Source organism: Miscanthus floridulus, chromosome 13 (assembly GCF_019320115.1).
Source record: "Miscanthus floridulus cultivar M001 chromosome 13, ASM1932011v1, whole genome shotgun sequence".
Taxonomy (NCBI): Eukaryota; Viridiplantae; Streptophyta; class Magnoliopsida; order Poales; family Poaceae; genus Miscanthus; species Miscanthus floridulus.
The window spans coordinates 6,429,919-6,437,136 of NC_089592.1; positions in this window are offsets into that span (position 1 = coordinate 6,429,919).

Below are 7,218 nucleotides of genomic sequence, written 5' to 3' on the forward strand. Positions count from 1 at the left end.
TTACAGCAATGGAATCATGTGAGCAGTAATTGGAAAAAATATTTTAAAAGCTAGTCCAAGGAATGAAGGCTTTAGTTCTGTATTGGTGAAAAGAGTAGCTCTTCTATCTTGAAATCATTCTTTTGTCTACCCTCTCAGCATATTGGTGAATTTTCTTGTTGCCGCCTTCAATTCCAAATTAGAGAAAAAAATTATGAATTGTAAAAATTAAAAACAAGCAACACTCCAATAGGATCATGGAAGTGCGCGCATTACAACAATAGGCAAATTAAAGTGCCAGCTAACCAAAAAGTTCAGTACATACATACAGGGCATCACAACTTCGAATCAAATACATGACAAATGGGACACAACGAAAAGTTCAATACATGACAGGATAATGAAATACATCACGTCTAATACATGCATGCCATAGGGAATAAAAAAACAGAATATTACGGATCTTCTACATATTAAACATTATGGCGCAATCTGAAATCTTCGGTCAGAAACATACTGAGTAAGCAACTCATCGTCCGAGCACCAATCCTCTACCACAACCTTATTGCTATGGCTAGTCTCACCTGCATTGCTCTGATCTGCCTGTCGCCTATAGTAAGCGGCCTCCGCTTCATCTGCGTCCTGAGACAAGAACGCTTCTTCCTCTGCCTCATTCATGTGGCTAGGCTCACCCGCATTGCCCTGATCTGCCTGTCGCCTGTAGTAAGCGGCCTCCGCTTCATCTGCGGCCTCTGTGGCCTAAGAGAAGAACACGTCCTCCTCCACCTACAAGCCTGCCTCCGCTAGAGCAATGAGATCGCTCAACCTGGCAGTGTCGTCCTCATCCTTGTCCCCATCATTGACCACCGCAATCGGAGATAGAACGGTGCGACCTGCTTGTGTTCTGTGGTCATGTAACTTCTTTTCCTGAAACCTTGCATGGGCCACTCTACGACATATTTCTCGCTGCATCCAATCCCTTCATGTATAAAATGCAACCAGTTAGCAACGCGATTGTATTACATTTAAAAGCAGGCAATGAAAAAAACAAGGCTTTTAATCACTCACTGGCATACAATGCAACAACATGGTCGTTCAAGACTTGCATCTGTACACTTGTCTCCTCCCTTGCCTCCTTCCTTGCCCTCTCCTCCTCTACCTTCCTCTGTCTCTCCAACCCCCATTTGTTAAGCCTAACACCGATCGGGTTACGAAAACCGCGTTGTCTAGCAAACTCACACATCTTCTTTATGTGCTATTTAACGAAGAGCTCAACGAACTGAGGTCCATAACCAAACTTTCGTGCAATTACTTGCTTCGCCTTGATTTTATCCAGGAACTTAGTTTGACCATCATAAGATTCCCACTTGTATTTTCTAGTGCTCTGTTCAAACGAAAAATTAGATTATAAGTCTTCATAGAAGAAAAATATGATTTCATGTTTTCTATAACAGTAACCAAACTCATCATAGTCAACCATATGGCAGCACCAATGGCCTATTCCAAGCTCCGAAGGGACTAGGCCGTAGTTGGCTTTGACGCCACATTCACATATGACAGAAGGTGCTTCGATGATTATCCTTTCTTTCTTCTTTTCCTTTGCCTTTGATGGCTCCGACCATTGATTCTTAGGACCATAGAGCCACTCCTTGAAATGACATTTCGCAAATCCAAAAGCACTAAAAGAGAATAGATTAGTACATGCACACATAGACATAAACATTTAAACAGATACACTTTCCACTTACTTCGTTCTTGTTGAGACACACAAACTCCAACGTATTCTCAGGGTTTATCATAGCTTGATCTTCGCAATCACACAGAGGAGGTTTCTCGAGTCGTCTAACTATGGCTAGGTGCTTCTCCTTAGCCATCATTGGTGGTGGGGGGGGGGGGGTTAGGGGGAGGTGGAACCCACTGCTCGAAGTGCTCACGTAGGTGTCTCCCTCTCCACCAATCGTCGCAAAGGAGGTACCTTGGGTCAAACTTGTCTGGACCGTTGATCCACTGAAAGAAAAAGCATCTCTCATGGGCCTACACAACAAGATTCCAACAAAATATTAATAACCTACTAACACAAATGAAGAAAAAAAGGTATGGAAAAAATTATTTACATTAAAATGACTATATGTGTAGAAGCAACGCGCCACTGTGTCCGGATGTCTTGATTGAAACACGTCGGCCAGGAAACCATAATCACAGTTAGGGATAGGGAGGTCAGGAGGGATGAGGGCATCTTTGTTAGACGCATCGGGGTATAATTCTCTAGGACGGCCCCTTTTCGTTAAAACTCCTCCCGATACATGTCTTACATCTAACAAAATAGTTGTAATTTAACACCAATCAAAACACCACAAATTAATGTAAAGGAAAACCGTTTGCATTAAAGCTAAGAAAATATAACCTACAATTACGAACAAAAATTGACCTTATATTAAACATGGTAAACATAGTCCTTGAATCCACCGTTCTAATGAACTAATATTTTCCTCCAAACCCTAACTACCAATTTTAATCCTTGAATCCACCGTTCAAACAACTAATAAGAGCATCATTACCTTGACCGAGGCCGGGGAGGAGCTTGGGGAAGGTAGGGAGGGAGGCGGGAAGGGAGGGCAGGGCAGCAGGCGGGCTCAGTGGAGTTGGGAGGTGGCAGCGCAGGCGCCTAGAGCTGCCTTAGCTCTAGTCGAACCAAGGCAGACAGAGAGAGGGAGCCCGTGGCGCAAGGTTTATGTCGGGCCTCGCCGCACCATGACAGGTGGAGCGACACTGCCGTGCCCTAATCCACGGCGCGGCAGGACTAGCCACGTCATCGTTCAGCGATGCCACTCGCTGCCACGTGGTCACCTTCGCCGGATCCGGGGAAGAGGGGCGGGGCGGCGGCCGGAGAAAGGGAGAGGAGAGGCGGGGCGACGGTCGGAGAGAGGGAGAGGAGGGGTCGGGGCCGCGGCTGGAGATGGAGGCGGGGCGGTGCGGGAAAGGAGGAGGGACCGGGCGTGCGGATTTGGAGAGAGGGAGGCGGGGCGGTGCGGGAAAGGAGGACGGCCGGGGAGTTATAGCAAAATTTCTTTGCCGAGTGTTCTAGATCTGAGCACTCGGCAAAGTTTTTTTTTTAATTTTTTTCTCCTTCTTTTTCAGAAAAAAGATTTTTTTTCTTTGCCGAATGTTTTTTTTGACACTCGGCAAACCGCCTCTTTGCCGAGTGTTTTTTTGACACTCGGCAAACCCCCTCTTTGCCGAGTGTTTTTAGCGCAGCACTCGACAAAGAACTTGTTCGCCGATTGGCCAAGGGAATACACTCGGCAAATATAAAAACACTCGGCAAATTTAAGGATTCCAGTAGTGAAACATGGAAAAATGGAAACAACTCAATAATCACCTTTCAGTGCTGCAACATTTGAAAAAAGTAATTTCAACAATTAAAATCCCCTACTGCAACAATCCCAACATTAGAACTCCCTTCCTGCAACACATGAATCACCATATTACAACATTTGAAAATTATCTGTTGCCATATCCAAAAAAACGCATTGTAACACGAAGAAACAAAAAAAAAACTTACAAAACAGTAAGGGGATGGGTTCGAGGTGCATGCTGCTCAAGCCCTTGGTCCATCACCTTCAAGCTCGCCGGAGAGAGGAGGGAATAAAACCCCAGAGCTTACCGAAACCCTAGCCACCGCCACGTCCCTCAGATCTAGAGGAGGAGGAGGAGGAGGAGGAGGAGGAGAAGGGCTCAGATCCAGAGGAGGAACGACCTACCTCGTCGGAGCCGCTGTCGCCATGGAGTGGGGGGGAGGGGGCGCCATGGAGGCCACCGGACTTGAAGGAATATGCACGTGGAGGAGGGGTGGCTAGATCCATGGAGGGGAGGGGAGGAGGCTTGCTCGAGCCGTCATGAAGTGGGGGAGGAAGCAGCCACCATGGAGTGGGGAGAGAGGGGTCACGGCCACAGCGATGGAGACAAAGCGGTGTGCGTTGGAAGAGCTCGCAGCAGCGATGCGGAACGAGGAGCGACGTCGCTCTATTTTATTCGTGGGGAAACTCCGTACGTCGGCCGGTGGCCGGCCCAGATAGCGTGTCGAATCATTATCGAATAGAAATACATGCACGGTTGAAACGGACAAACACTGTTCCAACGACGATCGCATGCACATGGCTACAGCGACCAGAGGTTGATTTGAGCATTGTTTAATGATCGATCTGCTGCATGCAGGTCTGCGTAGCATGCACTACTGTTTATTTTCCTTCCATCCAAAATGAGACGAACGAGTTTAGAAAAGCAATTGTACGTCCGTACTCCACATTTCCACAAGGTAGTTGCAACCACACTCACCATCATTTAATTTATTCCGTGTCTCTTATCTTGAAACATTCCCCTTATTGGGTGAGTATTTTTGTTCCATTGCTTCTTCAATATATGCTATCGCAAAGTTTATTACGTGGCGCCACGGGCTCGTGCGACCACGCGACCCGTGCCCGAGGGAGATGAAGAGAAAGGAGACTGTGCCGCCATCAGGAAGAAGAGGAGAGGAGGCGGTGGGATTGCCGGCGCCAGGTCAGAGATGAAGAAGAAGACAACGGCGCGACCAGGGTTTTGGTGGCGGCGCCCCACCCTTCTCTCCCCAAATCCGGTGGGCTTAGAAGAGGCCGGCCAGGGGATGGAGGTAGGCCAGTCAGGTGGTGGAGAAGGAGGCCGAGCGATTCGGGGCCCTGGTCTAGGCGGGGTGCCATAGCCAGAGCTCAGAGCTCGGCGTTGCCGGCGAGCATGGCCATGGCGGAGCTCTGACGAGAGGGGAGAGGGGAAGTAGGCGGCCGTGCCGTCGTTTAAGAGCGCCGTGCTCAGCGCCGCGTTGTTGATGCCGTAGCCCTGCTCGTACAGGTCGCTGTACCCACACGCGCCACCTGCATGCGTACGTCCGTGCTCATCGATCAGATCAAAGTCTGTACACACATATATGTGTTGCAATGCAGGAATGCGGCAAAGACAAAGGTAACTAGTTGTTACCCATTGTGTCGGAGCCGTCAGCGCCACCGTAGAACGAGGCGGTGGCCGGATGCCAGTCGCCCGATCTCGTCGGTGAGACGAAGAGCGCAAGGACGACTTGGTGGAGGAAACGTTTCCCCATCTTGCTCGGAAACGGCCGGCCCGCGATCGATCCCTGACCCTGTCAGCAGATTTACCGAGTACTAAAAGTTTTGCCGAGTGTATTTTATCGGACACTCGATAAAAAAGCTATTTGCCGAGTGCATCAGAAACTACACTCGGCAAAACAACGGCACTCGACATATCAATATCTTTACCGAGTGCTGAAAAAAGACCACTCGGTAAAGTAGGAAAAACACTCGGCAAAACAGAGACACTCGGCAAAAAACCGCCACGTGGACATCCATCAGCTAGTGTGCCGGCCGTTAGGAGTTTGCCGAATGTCCGTTAGTGGCACTCAGCAAAGAAGTAAGTTTGTCGAGTGTTTTCCTTTAGTACTCGGCAAAGAAATAATTTTACCGAGTGTTTTTTTGCACTCGGCAAATAGACAAGTTTTTTTTTTGGCTTTGAAACTTTTTCTACTATCCACATACAACATGTGGTACTCTATGTTAAGATTTGGTATATTTTTGGATCTGTTTGCTATATTTAATTAATTTATTGCATTTCAAGAAATTTTTTTTATAAGTCAAATTTGAACCGCAAGTGATTCAAATAATAGAATAAAATGAGTAGAAAAATGATATTCATGTTATTGAGTCCGGTGTGAGGCCTTACTCAGAAAATGAAAAGAAATTTCGAACATCTTATTCAGGAAACACGACCACGAATATGTGGCCGAATGATTTTTAAATTCTTAAAAAAGCAAACGAAGTCTGAAAATCATGAGATTTGTCAAGATCTTGTGATATCATACGTGGAGGCCGTGGTAAAAAATTGAGAAGGTTTCGCACAATCTGTCATGTACGATGTTTACAAAGCGAAGTATCTCAGAAGAAGAATCGTAGCGTTGAGAATGATTCGGTAAGATTTGGAGTCAAAGTGACGGTCGAATTGGGGTTTGACTTCAAAACTTTTTGTATAGGCAATAGAGAACAAGATTGATTCATGTGTAATTTTGGTAATTTTTTGAATCCGTTTGATAATTTTAATTTATTAAGTGCAATTATAGAATTTTAATTTATATACATTGAACTATGTGTGATGCCTGTAATGTTTATTTGAGTGGGGTACGTTATCCGTGGCCGAACAATAAAAACAGGAAATATATGGCCGCTTTGCCGAGTGTTACACTCGGCAAAGAGACATTTTGACGAGTGCCAGGGTAAAAACACTTGGCAAAGAGGACATGTGGCCAAAATCTGTGCATTCTGGGACTAATATGGCTTCTTGCCGAGTGTCTGCGCTGTGACACTCAGCAAAGAAGCCAACATTTGTACGTTCTAGGCCAGTCTTTGTCGAGTGTCCAGTATTTGACACTCGACAAAGAAGACAGGTTTACCGAGTGCCCCGGATTTGACACTCGGCAAAGAAGGCATGGTTACCGAGTGTCAGATACTGGACACTTGGCAAAGAAGCCAACATTTATATGTTCTGTGCCAGTCTTTGCCGAGTGTCCAGTATTTGACACCCGACAAAGAATTCAGGTTTGCTGAGTGCCCGGGATTTGACACTCGGCAAAGATGTCAGGTTTGCCGAGTGTCAGGTCCGGGACACTCGGCAAAGGCACCGTGACCGTCTCCGCGCCGTCGCGTTACTTTTTTTTTTGCCAAGCGTCGGTTTTAGCTCTCGGGAAAGTATTTGCCGAGTGCCCGATAGAAAACACTCGGCAAAGAGACGTTTGCCGACATTGTAGATGCCACGTGCTTTTTGCCGAGTGTTACACTCGGTAAATCCTTTGCCGAGTGCCTGTGGCACACGGCAAAGCCACTATTTTCGGTAGTGGAGGAATGTCTGCAGGACTGCAGCAATGGGCCAATGGTGGTGCTTATATAGCTAGCTAGGGTTAGGGTCGAGTTGGAGTCTGGTGGAGACATACGTGTATAGGCCGGCAAAGAATCTGATATTAGATTATTCCAATAGAAATCGGGCATCCTAGCGCCCGGACATCCGGCGTGATCGGTGTGTTCGGACATCGCTCCCCTTCCCAAACTGCCCACCCCCTCCCACAGAATCGGATCGGAACAGAATGGAATGGAATCCACCGTGCCCCTGTCCTCCGTTCCCCACCGCGCCCCGGTCCCTGTTCCCTAA